This window comes from Ammospiza nelsoni, chromosome 18 (assembly GCF_027579445.1).
Source record: "Ammospiza nelsoni isolate bAmmNel1 chromosome 18, bAmmNel1.pri, whole genome shotgun sequence".
Taxonomy (NCBI): Eukaryota; Metazoa; Chordata; class Aves; order Passeriformes; family Passerellidae; genus Ammospiza; species Ammospiza nelsoni.
Window position 1 is genome coordinate 828,043 of NC_080650.1, and position 17,860 is coordinate 845,902.

At 48.0% G+C, this 17,860-nt stretch overlaps 1 protein-coding gene across 1 annotated transcript in view; it reads left to right on the forward strand.

Moving 5' to 3' along the window:
* LOC132081425 (transmembrane protein 132D-like) overlaps positions 1 to 17,860 on the forward strand; it is a 185,319-nt gene that overhangs the window by 95,412 nt on the left and 72,047 nt on the right. The window lies entirely within an intron of this gene.

The window sequence follows — 17,860 nt, forward strand, 5'->3', positions numbered from 1 at the left end:
CATGGAAAGGCATCTTTAATGTGCAGTTTTAGCACCCTCCAACACGTTACTAGCTTGGAAATTGGGTGTGCAAAAAAGATGCAAAAATCAAATCTAAAAATATATTCAAGTGTCAGACTAAATTAAAATTCATGCTTCATTAAATGGGTACAGTACAACTTGAAGAAGTCTTGGTAGAAGCACAACTGCTTCTTCTGTTTGCTTTTTGGCCAGCTGGGGCTAAATCTCCTTGGAAGTGCCCATGGTATTTAGCTAATGGTGTTCAACAGTTGTTTATTCCTAGTTTGCCAGAATACCTGATTCTGCTTTTCCAGCAGTTGTTATGGCCCATCCTCAAACTGATTTTAGGCTTTACACATTGCCTTTATGTTTGATCAACCATCTTCTTGCTGTGAGTTAGAATACATGCCAGCTGCTGCAGCACACCTGTGCTTTACAAACTGTTACTGGTCTGTGAAATATAAAATATAAAATATAAAATATAAAATATAAAATATAAAATATAAAATATAAAATACTCCTTTGGTCACCCAGTGGGTGCTGTGTGAGCAAACAGCCTTGCAGCTGCTGTGGCTGCAGGCATTCTGTGCAAATACAGCCTTGGAAAAAAAGCAAAACCAAAATATATCTATCTGTGTCTGGGCTGATTTCCCCTACCCTTTCATGCTCAGCGCTGGGCCTTGCTCTAAAGAGGGATTACAGCTTTTCTGTGCAGGAGCTGAGGGCTCTGCAGGCTGGGTGCCTGAGCCTGGGGCAGGAGTGCTGCTGCTGATGTGCCACACGCTCGGTTTTGTGCTGCTTCAGCACTGGAGATATCAGGAGATCTGAGCCCACATCTGAGCAAGAGCCATGGCTGCTTTCAAGTATAAAGTCCAACAGAGTGCTTTCTGAAATAGGCAAGTTGGCTTTTGACACAGAGGCATCGATTGCCTCCCTGTCCTTTGCGTTCACGTTTTTACATTTCTTTGACTTCTGACACCTTGCAGATTTTTGCAAATGAATGTGGTGATAGACAGGAATAAACTGAATTGTGAGAGTCAAAGATGAGCCAGAGGAATGCAAAGTAGGTCAGGAAAGGGAAAGGTGATGGGGGCATTGTGGCAGTGACATAAAGGGACATGTCAGCCAGGTAACCCAGGGAGAGGTTTCAGTCCTGCAGAGCAGTCACGGGGCATTTCCAGCCCTTTATTGCTCATCAGCCTTCACAGCCCCAGCCAAGTGCACTGGTGTCTTTCCCTAAAGGCAGGGTTTGGCTCAAAGCTGGAATATGCTCAGCTGGGAGAGCTCCCAGCCCAGCAGGGAGGGGAACAGGCTCTGTGTGCCCTGGGGATTGGTGTCCTGGCTGCTCAGGGCATCCATCACCCTGGCATCTCCACAGGAACCCCTGTAACACCTGGGAAAGGGCTGACAGCAGATTCTGCCCAGTGCACAGGAGGGAGCTCTCTGGTGGGGACAGTGCTGAGGCTGCAGAACCTTCCTGGTAACAGCAGCCCTGACTCCTGCAGAACCTTCCTGTTCTGCTCTAACTCCTGCAGAACCTTCCTGTTCTGCTCAAACTCCTGCAGAACCTTCCTGTTCTGCTCAAACTCCTGCAGAACCTTCCTGTTCTGCCCTGACTCCTGCAGAACCTTCCTGTTCTGCCCTAACTCCTGCAGAACCTTCCTGTTCTGCCCTGACTCCTGCAGAACCTTCCTGTTCTGCCCTAACTCCTGCAGAACCTTCCTGTTCTGCCCTGACTCCTGCAGAACCTTCCTGGTAACAGCAGCCCTGACTCCTGCAGAACCTTCCTGTTCTGCTCTAACTCCTGCAGAACCTTCCTGTTCTGCCCTGACTCCTGCAGAACCTTCCTGTTCTGCCCTGACTCCTGCAGAACCTTCCTGGTAACAGCAGCCCTGACTCCCTGTTTTACTGCCTTGGTGATTCCAGGATGCACTGCCACACTGTTCTCTGAAATATTGCAACTATCTGAGGCCAGGGCAAGTTTTCCACTGAAAATGATAATGTTCTCCTTGCTTTATTTTAATTAGCATTTCAGTGGAAGTGAGGAATTTGCTGATTTATGTAATTCTTTAAAAGAGGGCAGGGCAGCAAACTTGAGAGTAATTTATTTTTTGACATATATATTGCAGTGGTTTCGAAGACTTTTTGCAGCAGTTTGCAATCCTTTTCTGCAGAGCAAAATATTCACCTCAGACAGTGGAATTGCACGAAGTCATCACTGGTTCATGCATTTCATGGTTATTTGCTATTTTTGCAGCCTCATCTGTGCATTTTTACTCCCTGGCATCCTGCAGGCACGTTCATTTCTCTCTGCTGTGCTGAAGTATTAAGCAATATTTAAGAATATGTTTTCAGTCAGTTTAAGCAAAGCAAACTCTCTCTTCAGAGCTGCTGGCACGCCCTGGGGCTCTGCAGGAGTGTGTTCCTCACGCACCTGGGCAGCTCCCGTGTGCAGAGCCCAGCTGTGTGCCCTGATGCCCCCAGGCTGCCCAGGGAGGGAGGGCAGAGCTCCTGTGTTGTTCAGCTGCTGGCACAAATGACTGGCAGTTGTCAGCAAGCGTTTCTTTTTCTCCCTTGGCATCTCCTCTTAGCAACATGTAGGATATACATTTCCCATCATTTGTAAGGCTTGCTTTTTCCTTCTCCAGTTTTATGAGTCGGCAGCAAAGTGCTGGGTGCGGGGAGAGAACACACAAACACCAAGGAGGTCTCCAAGGCCTGCAGCAGAACCCACAAGCAATGTTTTCAGGGCATTCTGATTTAACTCTCAGCTGTTCCAGCAGCTCAGAAGGAGATAAAAAACCTCCAAGAATTTTGCAACAGCTCTTGGGAAGCTGAGAGCACACAAAACTCAACCGAAACAAAATAACATTTCTTACACTTGAATGAGTTTAGAATTGGTGTCATTTACAAGAGAAAAATAGAAAAGTGAAGGCAAGAGTGTTAATAAATTCCACAGTAGTCCTTAGCATTGAATTATAGCAAAAAGTGAAGTCAAGGATGTGTGTGTGTTCATATGTGAAAGCCATAATTTATTTAAACTTCAGTGTGCCTCTGGTGCTTTCAGCTGCTGGATAATGAGATGATGGTGTTTCACCTTAAGGTCATACTTTACAATAAACTCCAGATATTATTATTTTCTTCTCGAGGTACCTCTAATATCTTAGGTGATTTTAAAATATTGCATAAGAATGTCAGAGACTGAAATTTGGACAGACAGCTGAGCAGTGGGAAAGGGCAGCATTGGTACAGAGTTTATTTACACAAGGCAAGCCACAATGCTTCTCCTGGGAGAAGGTTTTTGGAAAGGTTTGGCTGCAGACGGGGAAGGTCGGTGCAGATCAGAGCTCTGGGATGAGCTTGCTTGGTGGCTTAGCTGCACCACAAATGACTTGGAGATGGGTTGTGTTTTGTCAGGACAAACATTAGCGGTGGGCAGGGCACGAGGAGCTGGAGCAAAGCTGCATGCCCTGCTCTCAGTGCCGTGGGCCGCGTGGCACTGTCAGTGCACACCCGTGTGTGCTGTCCCTGGGCAGCTGTTCCATCACAGCCCTCTGTGCTGCTGCCCCCAGGGCCGGGGAGCCCCTGGTGCTCTCCTGCCCTCCCAGCATCCCTGACCCTCTGGGCAGGACGGGGCCGGGTGCTCCATCAGCCAGGGCTGCTGGGTCGGCTCCGATACACCATTTGTCCCTGTTTTAGACCTATTTCCTTCTCATCTGCGCCTCTGAATGTGCTGTTTCTGCTGACATCTCAGACTAGGGCTGACCTTTACCATGCCAGAAAAATCCAGGGCATTTTTAGGCTTTTGAGCAATGCTTGCTGCTTCATGTAAAATGAGCAAAGAACAGAAACTCAGCAATGCTACTCCAGATCAGCTCTGAGGAAGGCTTGGGGCTGAGCTGCCCCTGCTGAACAGGCTAAAACATGGCCAGGGCTCATGTTCAAAACCCAAAAGACACAGATGCAAACTGAAAATCCTGTAATAATAATGATGACCCTTGCAATATTTCACCCAAACATTTAAAAACAGTATCTTGTTCTAAATGTTTGGCTCCCTAACGCCGTTTTATTTCCTTTTTCTCCATAGAAAAGGGATAGTTGCCTGGCACTTGTTTAACAGTTTCATCTCTCACTGTACCAGACTCAAATTGAAGCAAGTTGCTCTTTAAAATTGCAAGTGTGAAAGGTTGTAGAATTGCCCTCTGGAGGTCAGGCAGGCACTCAGCTCAGGTTGTGTGTCTTAACCTCCTTTTTCTGTGCTCCTTTTGCTGTGTTCCTGCTGAACAGGTAGAGTCCCTGCTTTGTGGCTAGCTTGGTTCCCCACCTCTGTCACTGTCCCCCTTCAGTGTCTGAAAGCAGAATTGCCCCTGCAGCACGCAGGGATGAGGCTGCAGCTGGCCTGTGTGAAGATCTCCTCTGCTCCCACACTGGGGTGGATAATTGACACCAATGGCTGTAAAATCCAGAGCTCAGGGGCTGGTTTGTTGGGGGTTGGTTTTTTTCCTCCCAAGCCATCCCTCTGGAAAAGAGTTTGATCAATGGCTGAGCATTTCACACTGGTATTAATAAATGCAGAATGTTAAAGAGCCACTTTAGGAATAAATAATCTAATTCAGTTCATAATCCTAACTGTTGTTTAAAAACAAATAAAAGTAATAACAAAAACAAATTAGCCTTTATTTAAGTATTAATCTTTGATGGTAATTGTGCCTGAATAAATATTTCAGTCGCAAAGAGTGGTTGTATTGTCAGACTGAGGGCTGTGCTGTGACTGAAGCAGTGTCCTGTGCTGTGGCTGCTGCTCTGAAAGCTCTCTGCTGCTCTGTGACTGTCACTGTGCATTAGCAGCAGCTCCCTGAGTGATGGGGGCTGCTGAACAGGGCAAGGACATCCACTTGGCTCAGGCTCCTCACTGGGGCTGCTCCAGTCACATCAAAATGATAGATAGAGATATATATATTCATAAAAACACCAGCATTCACAGCTCTGGGGCTTTGTGTTGTCCAGGAGTGCAAAGCACAGCTAAAAATTCACTCTCTTGTAGTTTTAGGGGGAGCTGGTGTGGCTGATGCTCCCAGTTCCTGCTTCTCACCTAATCCAGTTGTAACACACGCACCACTGAGCTTTTCCTTATTTAACCAGGACTTGGATCTCTGCTCATGTAAAAAACTGCATTATCAGCTACTGCTTTTATTTTTGTTCCTTTCTGTTTCCCTCTGGACCTTGTGGAATGCCAGTGCCCTGGTGCAGACCAGAACTACCACCCAAAGAGTTTAATCAAAGAGTTGAGGGGCTCCAAAACAAACTAACGGAGGACTTCACATCTGTGTTTTACACTGTCAGGAAGGCAAATGTTGCAGTGGCCTAGTGCAGATTTAAATGCAGTGGAGAGGAGTGATGTAGCTAGAAAAGAGCTCTGCAGTCTGACCCTTGGACTGGGGACTGCCATGAGCTGTGCAGCTCTGGAGGTCAGGAAGGTGGGATACAGGTACCCGAAGGTGGGACACAGATCCCTGACCATTGCTCAGGGCATTCCCCTGCTGGCTGATCCTTCTATGTCAAAGGAGGGGGTTCTGCTCTTGGAGGATCTCGGTGGTCAGGATGCGTTCCTTTGAAAATCTCAGTTTAGCCCTGAACTGTTCCTTTTGGCCTCCAGTGGCAGATGTGGAGCCCTGAGTCACATTGAGATGTCAGAGATGTGCAGGGACGAGTGGGGACGCGGCTGGCACGGGGTCACTCAGCAGAGCAGGGACACAGCCAGACGTCTCCTGTGCTCCCAGCTCAGTGTTCCACGTCAGCTGCAATTCTTCATGGCTGTGTGGCTGCTCCCGTTGTGTTCCTGCTTGGAAATGGCCCCAGTGCCATGGTGTCCCTGAGTTCAGTCCAGTTCTGGCCCTGGATTTCACCTGCAGCTCCAGCAGTGCTGTGGCAGCAGTGGAAGTTTCTCTTTCTGCCACCCGTGATTGCATTTTATGAGATTGATGAGAAGAGCAAAGGGTGAACATGTTTGCAGCATGGGACCTTCTGGAAATAGGAGCCGCCTGTAATTTATGATTTACACTCATCGGGGCTGATGGAAGTGTCACTTTGTACCTATGGGAGAAATGTCTGCTCTGGAGCCACTCCCTGCTCCAATGCTCTTCATTTCTCTTTCTTACACAAACAGCTTCCAAGTTGTTTCTACTTCATCTTTTCTCCACGCTATTCATCTGCCCACTTCTCACATTCATGTAAAAACTCTGGCACCAATCCTTGGCTGTTTCATGTTTTAGATTACTTTGCTCCTAAGCATTGGAAAAGTCTGCACCAGTAATTCAGATTATTTTGTTGCTTCTTGTCTTACATCTCCACAAATTCTGCAGAACACAATGTTTCTTTTATGAACAAAGAGTGAGAGTTGTAAATCATTAAGCACAGAAATAAGAGATAGAGACATATTTTGTAGCGCTTTTCTTTTGGAATTGTCCAAGAGGAGTTTGATTCATTCGTGTTATTCCATGTTTTTACCATGAAAAAAGAGTTATTCCTTTTCCTTGCTGCAGTTTTGGAGTTGCTGCTGTTCAGTGTGTGTCCTAGGATGCTCTGATACAGCAAATACCCGTATTGCATTTTGAATTTCCATTAGCTGTGCCGGCAGTCAGAGGCAGCCGTCCAGACAGGGAGCGTGCTGTGTGTGAGCAGCTGAGCAGTGGCACAAATGCACAAATGCCCTTTGTTCCTGCAGGCAGTGTGGTGGTGCCTGTGCTGTGCATGTCTGGGAGCAGGAGCCAGGCCGTGCTCTCAGTCCTGGGACTGCAGGGTCATTTCCATGGGCGAGGGCAGGAGTGATTCTGTCAGTATAAACTGGGTGAATTTACGGAGCTGAAGCGCAGATTGTGGTGATCAATGAGAGCCCAGCTCAGCAGGATTCGGCTGCTGGGATTCATGGCTGTTTAGCAGAGCACTCCCTGTGTGTGCCTGGCTGAGGAGCTGAGTCCCAGGGAGGGGCAGAGCTGCTGTGGTTTGGGCAGGGCCAGCTGTGGATGGAGCTGAGTCCCAGGGAGAGGCAGAGCTGCTGTGGTTTGAGCTGTGGATGCAGCTGGGACTCCAGGGAGAGGCAGAGCTGCTGTGGTTTGAGCTGGGGATGCAGCTGGGACTCCAGGAAGAGGCAGAGCTGCTGTGGTTTGAGCTGTGGATGCAGCTGGGACTCCAGGGAGAGGCAGAGCTGCTGTGGTTTGAGCTGGGGATGCAGCTGGGACTCCAGGAAGAGGCAGAGCTGCTGTGGTTTGAGCTGGGGATGCAGCCGGGACTCCAGGGAGGGGCAGCAAGCCATGAAATGGAAGCAGTGCTCAGCCAGCAGCCTCTCCTCTGTGCTGCCCAGGAATGGGGGCACTCAGGGCGTGCTCTGCATCCCTCCTCACACAGGCACCACCCCCTCCCTTCTGCTCCCAAAATTTAATCATTCTTCACCTCTGCTCTTCTCTCTAATTCTGCTGAAATTGGTCTAATGTACTGCAGGGAATGGCAGGGACTCAGATGGACTGATTGCATAATCCTTTCTTTATTAAGGAGCTTGGAAGAAGAAAAACAACTCTCAAACCAGCTTGTTATAGCCATCTATGCCACTGCAGAAATGATTTCATTCTAAGCATTTTATCCTCTCTACTTTTAAACCTTCCCAGATATTGTGTTTTCCATTTCTTTCTGAGGCTCTTCCACTGTCCTTTTGCTTTGAATTTGCTCCATGTTTCCTGTTGTTTCTAATTATACTCTCCTGCCTACCTGCTCTAGCAATTTTGTCTCCTTGACGGATAAATCCTTGAAATATTTGTGGAAAGTGAGCACTTTCTGCTTCATGTGCCTTTTAAGCCTCACCTACTGATTTTTTTTAGAAAAATCAGCAACCTACCTTCTGCTCTACTTGATGTTCCTTTAAGTACTGCTCATTCAGGCCCTCTGGAAATCTGGCAGATTATTTCTTCTGCCGTTTTTCTAAAAACCCTGCCCATTTCCTGCAGTCCTCATGGCTCTTGTTTGTACCTTATCCTGCTGTGCAATGACAGCAGAACTAAAGTCAAGCAGCTTGAGCAAAGCAAATGGAAAACCATGCCTGAAAACCCATTTATATTCACAGACGGTAGTGATAATTCTGGCAGGGCTGTGTTTTAATTCTTCACATTGGCTGCTTTTAATGCCCATAACAGCTGCCTGTTGGATTTCTCCACACAAATTCCAAGAACCGTGGTAGTTTGGAGGTTTGGAGTAAGTTCCCCATCCAAAATTTCCATTTTGCTTGCTTGGAGCAGATACTCTAAGCCCACATTTTTGGTGATTTTGTGTCCCAGCTCATACCCCCTCGAGGATTTTCATTGCAGGGAAAGAAGAGCAGTGTCTGTATTTGCAAAGGTTCCATGTTAGCCTTGCAAAGAAAGAGAGTGTACATTCAATTAAGTCATTAAAGACTCATAATTGGACTAAGAAACTGTGAGGCAGTAGCAGTAAGAGTGAAAACTAAATAAGAGTGAGTAGTTCAAGCAGTCCCGTGTTCAGGTGTGTGCTGTGACATGTTACTGGAGCAGAAATTGATCTTCACTCACTGCTTCTCCCCCTTACGTGAATGATTTATGAACCTGTTGAAGCTGTTAATGATTACTAACATTACTGAATTCATAATTATAACAATTAGGGTGTCTCCTCCCCTGCCTCCAGCTCAATAAAATCAATATGTCTTTTTCAAGGGCTGGATGTGCACCTTTCCAGAGTCACTAGCAAAGATTTCTGAGCTCAGGCTGAGGCTCCCCAGGCAGGAGCAGGGCTGTGCTGAAGCTCAGCAGTGAATCTGCTGTTGGGGTCCCTGCAGACTGAGCTCTGCTCTCACAGTGCCTGTGGAGCCCAAGTTCCAGCAGCTGCAATTTGGGAAGGTTGGGTGATGTGTTCTGGCATCCCAGCTGACAGCATGGGCTCCTCACCCTGGCTAGGGGATATTCCCTATTCTCAGGGAATATTATTTCCTATTCTCAGGGGATATTTCCTCTTCTCAGGGGATATTTCCTGTTCTCAGGGGATATTTCCTATTCTCAGGGCCACATTCCTGAGGATTCCAGGGAGCATTTCATGCCATGGCTGTTTTTGTGTCTCTTGCACTTCTCTAGTTATTAGTCTGATCATGTTATTATTTTTACTGAAAGAGTAATTTCCTTTTGGAAATGACAAACAAGTGCAGCCACGTTCTGGCAGAGTGCATTGAGGTAAGGAGGTGGGAGCCCACCCTTCTCATCTGCCTCCTTAGATCAGGCAATATTTAAAGTCCATTTAAGTCTATCTGCAGTAATGGGTTTGTTTACAGCTGTTTGGCTGGAGGTGATTTGAGGACACAGAAACTTGGAAGGAATAATTCTGGAGGAGGGAGCTGTTAGCAGCCATTGCACGTTCCAGAAGCTCACAGGCAGGAGGAGGCGCTGCGCTGGCCATTATCCCTGGCATGTCTGGGGTGGGATGGGCTCTTGGAATTCTGACCTCAGCTCCAGCCAGGGCGGCTCCTCTGCCTGCTTCAGCCATTGGAATAATCAGCTTCTGCAGAAGCCTTCCAGGGAATAGGCATTTCACATCCCTAAGTGCTTTTAGATGGAGCTTGGTGAGGTTATGGAGAGATGGTTTGGCGTGGTGGTTGTCCCGGCAGGGAGCAGCCCGGCCCAGGGTGCAGCTCTGCTTTCTGCTGCCCTGGATGTCCCTCTGCAGGGGGAAAACTGCCTGCCACAGGGGTCTCTGTGCTTGGGGTTTGCTGCAGCAGCTCCTGCACCCCTGACTGCAGTGACACCCGGCTGCTGCTGCTGCTGCTGCTGCTGGGGGACACAGAGCCGCCCGAGGGTGGGACTGGGAGCCCCCAGGGACAGACCCCAGCAGGGACACCCAGGGACACAAACCAGTGCTGCTGATTCCTGCACGGATTGCTGCAGTGCTCCCTGCCCTGGGGGGCTTTGCTGTCTCTGGGCACCCCCCACAGGATAGCTCCCTGCAGTGTGACTACAGTCATCACCTGTCACTGCTGTTATTGTTAATATTTGATATTTTTATTGTTTTTATCCTTGCCATCACTCCTGAGAGCACACCCAGGGATTGCCAGACCCTCGTGTCCCCGTGCCCCTGCCCTGAGCTCAGGGGCTGCACAGCCTCGGGCCCCAAGGGGCTGCACCAGCAAACCCCAAAAGGGTTGACTCCAGCAGCTCATGCTGATAACAACATGACTTCTGAGAGCTTTTGAACTCACACAGTTTTTAATGTCAGCAGTACATCAAAAGCAGTGATGTGGTTTGACTGGGACTCGGCTGCAGACCTGTCCCATCATCCTGTCTGCGTGATTTCCTCATGGCTCTCACATCATCCCAAGGTGTGTGGAGGGGAAACATCTGCTCCAACAAATGTACCACAGCTGCCGCAGGGACAGGGCCTTGTCCTGGTTGGTACAGACAGAACAATTTACTGAGAAATAATCCAACTTGAGAAAGGTGCTACACCAGGTGGATTTCAGAGGTCTCTGCTAACCAAGATTGCCCCGTAATTCTGTGATTTAAAATATATTTCAGCCTAAAGCTCTTTCAGAAAGCTGGGTTTGGAGGGAGGTAAGGTGCATCTTCTCTCTTCAGTTTATTTTTCATATTATTGCTTAAAAATAAGAAACAAATGGGATTCTGGAAACTTCTCTTTCAATATTAAGAAAGGTGGAAAGTATTTCCTCTTTTAATTCTAGACTTGGCAAACACTGAACAATTGTGTAAAGAAAAGTCTTTCTAGAAATTTTTACTTCAATTGAAAGGGACTTTGCAGTTTTGGAAGATGTATGAGTTCAGCAGAAATACTTGCTGAATAGTTCACAGCACAGGAAATTCTGTAGCTGAGGGTACTAATCTCATATATTGGATGTGCCTTGGCAGGTATCTCCAAATAAGTCACTAATTTTGAAATACTTGGACAGCTTGAGTCTTGTGGAATGTAATGCTGCTTTTATATATGATTGCATTTGTGGAACCAGTGTGGACACTAATAAGCAAGGCATTAAAAATGTGTTACAGATCTCAGCATGGAGAGCTGCAGCTAAATGCTAAGGCACCAGTCTGGATTCAATGCCACAATTAATTTATTTAAAAATTAGTGGGGGCATAATTTCAAAGGCATTCTGAAGTGCAAAGTCTAACCCCACATATATTAATGCACAAGTGTAAATGTGCTGGTCCTGTGTGAGAGGGGTTTTCAGTGGATAAATATTTGTGGGATGAGGAGTGATGATGCTGCAGGGCTGCGTGCTGAGCACGGCGCTTGATCCCAGTGTGGTGTGCTGGGATTACTGCACAGTAAATATTTGCAGGGCTGCCTCTGGAGGGTTTAGCATGGAGATCCTGGGTCTGGTTCCCTCAGAGCAATGCGGGGCTTGTGCAACTCCTGCCATCCACAAAAGGTTTCTCTCGTTTCCAGGAGGCTGTGAGGGTGTTAACAGCCTGCCAAATTGTGTGTGAATGAAACATGGAAAGCTCTTTTAGGAATGCTCGGAGCGTTATTGATCCAGAGGCTCAGCTCTGGGGATGCTGTGGATTCTCACTGGGCAGCACCTCCTGCCTCCTGTGCTGAGCTGTTCCTGACTGGAGCCTTTAGACCTGGCTTTCCTGCCCGTGCCATGGCAGCTGTGGTTCATTTTCCATTTCCCCCTTGTTCACGACCACATGCCCTGGTTATCCGGTGCAGTGTGGGGTGAGCCTGGGCTGGAGCCTGCAGACACTGAGCTGGGAGCACCTGTGGCTCTGTGCTCTCCTCCTCTGCAGTTTCACCGCATTACCAGTGAGTTATCCCACATTTATTGTGATTTTTGTGCCGAGGACAGTAAAGCAGCGGGTGGAGAGAGCTGGATCGAGTGTATTTGCAGGGTTTTATTGGGCTTTGCACTGTCAGTAAAAGCATTTTGTAGCCTTCAGCTCTGCCTCCTGCAGAGGAGCTGGGGCTGTGCTGCTCGTGCCCCGTGAGGGGCTGCTGCAGAGGGACCGGTGCCTCTGACTGCTGGGTGATTATCACACTTATTGAGTGATTATCACATGGCATAAAGTCAGTGTGATTTACCCCTCCCTTGGCACCATGTGGGAAATGATCCCTGTGTCTGCCACGCCAGGGGATGCTCAGAACCCCGGTTCTGAACTGAACTGCTGGCTCGGTGGGTAATTATGTTTTACATTGATATTATATTGAGAGGTTTGCTAATTTTTGCTCACTTTTGAATTGAGTTATCTGGGAAAAGTGCTATCAACAGCTGGAAAATCATATAGTGAATAATTTATTTGACAATAGCAAAAAAATAAAAGTCAAATAAATAATTCAGCAAATATTTCTCAACCAACACTACTGATGTCAAACTCCAGAGAGATGGATCAATTTTAAAAAATAACTCTATTACATGATTAGCAGACTCATTTCTTGGTGATTTTTCTTGCTAGTTGGTTCACTTCATATGGTGATTCCCACAGAAAAATGACTTTTCAGTCTACCTATCCTGAATTTTTAATAGTAAGATGACACTGAATAAAGTTAAATTTTAATGTAGTGCTGTATGTACCACCTTCTCTTGATCCATCAGCGGTGAGCAATGATCTTTGCTGTAGCACAGTGCCACCGGTTCTACAGACATTGGATTTAGAGTGCCCTCTCTGACCTTGGGATGGGCTGAGCCCCAGGTCTCACCTTCTGTCTAAAATATTTGAGTTGTTGTTGTTTGTGTGATGTGTGGAGGATGAGCTGTCGGTGTGCTGCACCGTGCTGCTGGGTTTGGGTTGATGAAATTCCTGCTCTTTGGGTGAGCTCTGACATGTTCCCTGAGCGCCAGGGCGGGCTGGGGGTCCCGCTGGCCGGGCCTGGCAGATGCCAGCCCTGGCTGGGGGCGCTGAGCTCCCGTTCTGGAGCTGAGGCAGCCCCTCAGTGCTGGCAGGCCCTGCCCTGCCTGTTTAACTCCTGCTTCGTGGCACTTCCTGCAGCATTTGATTTTTTACCTGAAGTACCAGTTGTAGAACAAAACAGTCCACGGAAAACCTGCGGTTGTTATTGCAGGTATAAAAGCTTTCTCCAAAAACAAGGTGAAAAATATTCATGATTGCACTCCAGCTTGGAAAGCAGAGGGAAAAGTCAATTGGATTGGATTCATTAAATAAGAAATGTCTCTCTGTAAGAGCACTGTGATGGTTTTACCTTGTGGTGCCTGGGAGAGGAACCCAGAGAAGCTGCCCCAGCCTGGCCAGCCCCAGAGGGCTCCTGCAGGAGTCAGGGATTTTATTTGCAAACAAATCTAGGTCTGCTGCAAGGCAAAACTGCACTGAGAGACACAAGAAACAGGGGAAGGATTCCCCTGATGGGTGAAGGGAATGAGAGGGGTTTGTCTTTACAAAGCAGCTGAGGGTCTGCTGGCAGGGGAAGTTAGGTACACGGAGATGAGAAATAATGGGAAGAACCATGGATTCCATAGGAAATTCACTGACTGGCACAGGGAGAGGAAAAGGGAGGTTATACATGAAAAGGGGCATTGGCTGTTAGGGGTTTGGGAGGTCTGCACCTCTCAAGCACCTCAGGCAGTGGGGAAAGAAAGAGGGAGATGTGGCTGCGATAAAATTGGGATAAAAAGGAAGTTCCATCCTCCGAAATTTCCTCCGAGCGACCCACGGGGAATGCCCCTGGGCTCTCCCTTTACTCAGGCAGGGTTACAGGACTGCTCCGACTCCTTTTTGGACGCCAGCCCCGGTGTTTGTGGGTCCCTGTCGTGCCAGCCCTTGGTGCCCTGCAGGACCCCAGCACGAGGGGCTGTCACACACGGAGCAGGAGGGCTCCGTGCATCACAAGGGGCTGTTTATTCTGCAGAGACGTGGACAGGAATGCAAATGTCCCTCCTGCCACAACAGTTTGACTCAGATGTGGAGGCTGCTTAAAACAAACAGAAAACCCTCACAAATAAAAGGATTCTCTCTCCTGAGACCAGGGTTGTGGATATTTTTTAAGAATTCAGCAAAGACTAGACAGACAATCTTTTCTTGGTGAAAATAAACTAAAAGATTATCGGGATTCTCTCCTGGCTACTTTAAATATAGATGGGATATATATATATATAAATATATTCCTTCTGGTACAGGAGATTTTTCACTCAGTGATTTCTTTTCTCTTAATATCTTCTAGTTTCCTCCTCCTTTTTTCCCCCACCCAAAATCTGTTTAGGTGTGAAGACAGTTAGTTACTGGGCTGCATGTTCCCAGGAGCACTGCAAAAATATGGATAAAATCCACTTTATTTAAAGACTTTGGCAGTGCAGGGGATCTGCTGCTCTAGGGGGGTGTAAATGCAATGCCCATGGGCTCTAGGGGAGCTCTAGGGCTGGGGAGAGAAGGCAAGGAGGTACCAAAAAGTAAATATTCAGAAGGAAGGGCTGATTCTCTGGTGATCCTTTGATTTCCTTTGCACCTCCTCATTCTTGGTTAGGAAACAAGTCCTGTTCAGTGGTGGTATCAGGAGTAATGGCTTAAAATTCCAGAAGGTTTGTGAAATCCTTTTAGTGAAATTGTTTGCATTCTGGGGAAAATATCATAGGAAAAGGTTTCTTTTTTTCATTTTTAACAGAATCTGTATCAGAAGTGAAATGTTTTTTAAAAAATACAGAGCTTTGTTCCAGCGTGGCAGTGCTTTGGCTTTTCAGGCATTTCTCCTGCATCTGCTGTGGGTTGATGTTGTTTCCTCCCACACAGGGAAGGAAACTTGTGGGCTTTGTCTGAATGACAACACAGCACATGGCCTTACTTTTACCCAAAAAATTAACTTCTGTCTGAAATGACCCTTTTTTCCACTTTGTGCTGCATAAATCATCTCATTCCCTCTTTTTAGGAGAAAGTAATTTTCAGTTTAATTTTTTCTCTGGTGTAACGGTTTTCACAGCCCCCTTCAGGCCTGCTGGGGTCAGCTGTGCTGCTGCCACCCTTCTCTCAGCTGGGAAGGTTTCCCAGTTCTGCCAGGGACCATTTCTCCCTTTGCTGAGCTCTGCTGTCCCCCTTGCGCTGGCTGTGCAGCGTTTCAGGCCACAGACTGCTTTGGTGCCCTGCAGGAGATGTGCTGTGCACGTTTGTGGGGCTGGAGGAGAATCAAATTCCCTTTTCTCTCCTCTGCTGTGCCCTGGGCTCCATGTTCACTTTGCTGTGACCCATCCTTGCATATCCTGCCCATTCCAGCCTGCTGCAGCCAGGGATGGAGCTTGGTTCAGTTTGCGATGGGAGCATTGCAGGGCTGCTCTGGGGAGGTTCAGTTTGTGATGGGAGCATTGCAGGGCTGCTCTGGGGAGGTTCAGTTTGTGATGGGAGCATTGCAGGGCTGCTCTGGGGAGGTTCAGTTTGTGATGGGAGCATTGCAGGGCTGCTCCGGGAGGTTCAGTTTGTGATGGGAGCATTGCAGGGCTGCTCTGGGGAGGTTCAGTTTGCGATGGGAGCATTGCAGGGCTGCTCTGGGGAGGTGCAGGAGGAGCTGGGGCTGGAGCTTGGTTCAGTTTGTGGTGGGAGCATTGCAGGGCTGCTCCGGGAGGTTCAGTTTGTGGTGGGAGCATTGCAGGGCTGCTCTGGGAGGTTCAGTTTGTGGTGGGAGCATTGCAGGGCTGCTCCGGGAGGTGCAGGAGGAGCTGGGGCTGGGGGCACAGTGCTGGTGAGGGCAGCGTGGGATCCTTCACCTGAGAGCACTGCCCGCACCCCGAGCTGCCCCTGGGTGTACAAGGTGTCCCCTTCCAAGCAGGGTGTGAGATCCCTCTGGGCAGTGCTCACTGAAGAAGCGCGGTACCAGCACTGGCCAAGTGTAGCCGTGGTATTTTCTGAAAAATCCTTTCCTTAGGATTTTCCCTCCTGAGAAGCTGAGAGGCCTCAGGAACAAAATGTAAACAATGGTTATCTGCTGCTGTGGGATGCAACAGGTGCATCTGTGATTGGGCTCATGGGGTTGTTTCTAATTAATGGCCAATCACACTCAGCTGGCTTGGACTCTCTGTCCCAGACACAAACCTTTGTTATCATTCTTTCTTTTTCTGTTCTTAGATAACCTTCTGATGAAATCCTTTCTTCTATTCTTCTAGTATAGTTTTAATACCTTTCTTCTATTCTTCTAGTATAGTTTTAATATAATATATATAATGAAATAATAAATCAGCCTTGTGAAACACGGAGTCAGCTCCTCATCCCTTCCCTCGCCCTCAGACCCTGTGAGCACCATCACAGCCTCAGGCACAGCCCTGTCTGAGCCAGGGGCAGCAGAGGACATTGTCTGAGCATTCCAGAGCTCCTCAAGCACAGAACTGGGGTTTAGGGAAACCCTGCACACACCAGGCTCTCTGCCAGGGATTGCAATGCACTGTCCCTGCTCACACAGTCCGGATAACTGAGATTCAATGGTCACAGCTGCAGAAAGCAGCTTCTGATCCCACCTAGGGCACCATGAAATGAGGCTGCATTCAGGGCTAGTTTAGAAATCCTGCTCTCTTTTTCATGGCATGAAGAAATGAGAAATTGAACACAATGTGTTCCATTTTGGCTCGCTTTAAATTCCATCCAGGAGAGACGAACACAGCGCATCCACTGAAATACAAACCTTAAAGAGGATCAGAGCAGCCTCTTCAAGAGGCATTGGGTAAAGCTCTGAATTCACTCAGCACAGTGGAAAGCTCTGAGGATCTTGGGAAGAGTCCCAGTCTGGGGCTGTTGTCATAAATGGTCTTCATAAAAGTGAATCCTTAGTTTCAGCTCTTTTCCCACATCAGCTGGGAAGCCTGCTGGGGTTTGGGTGCATTTTGGGATTCTCTAATCAGTTGCTGAAATGTTCCTTTTTTCCTGGTTGCACTCTCCAGCAGAAATGCCTTGTGACACCTCAGTGCTGTGCCAGTCTGCCTCCTTGAGGATTATCCCACAGAAAGAAATTCTGCTCTTTCCTTTTCCCTCCACACGAGCACTGAAGCTGGCTCAGCATTCAGTGCTTCAGGAGTAAAACCGTTCTCAGGAGATTGAGTATTTTCTTGTCTCTCTCGATGCCACTGGCCTAAGGAGCTCACCTTAATGCAATCTTCACTGCCTTTCCATGCAGTTAGCTGGTTTTGTAACAAACTTTACAGGAACTGCATCAATTCCCTCTCCAGTCTTCCCTCTATGCATTTCTGCTGTATGGAACCCTCTGACACAAACCTGGAACCCAGGGAAGGACAGCTCCCAAAGTGTGGAACCCTCTGACACAAACCTGGAACCCGGGGAAGGACAGCTCCCAAAGAGTGGAACCCTCTGACACAAACCTGGAACCCAGGGAAGGACAGCTCCCAAAGTGTGGAACCCTCTGACACAAACCTGGAACCCCGGGAAGGACAGCTCCCAGAGTGTGGAACCCTCTGACACAAACCTGGAACCCGGGGAAGGACAGCTCCCAGAGTGTGGAACCCTCTGACACAAACCTGGAACCCAGGGAAGGAGAGCTCCCAGAGCCCCCACAGTGTCACACCCAGCCAGGCTTTGCTCTTCTCTGGGGCTTTTCTCTCTGGGATCCTGCCAGGACTGGCTGCTATTAGACAACCCAGTTTTGTAACTCTCACAACAAGCTCCATTATCTGGAATTCCTGGGTTAGCAAAGGAGAAAAGGAGCTTCCCACTGACGCTCACAGCAAGGTAGCAGTATAGCCAAAAATTAATTCTGAGTTTTGCAGTCCTCTGCTCCCTGCTGCCCTTGTTCATGGACCCCATCCAGAGCTTTGACCTTTCTTCTATGACTGTGTTTTCAATAAACAGAAAATACTTTGGTGCAGTGGTTTCCCCTTTCAGGCAGAGATTCCCTTGAGGTTTGTTCACGTGCTGCTTTA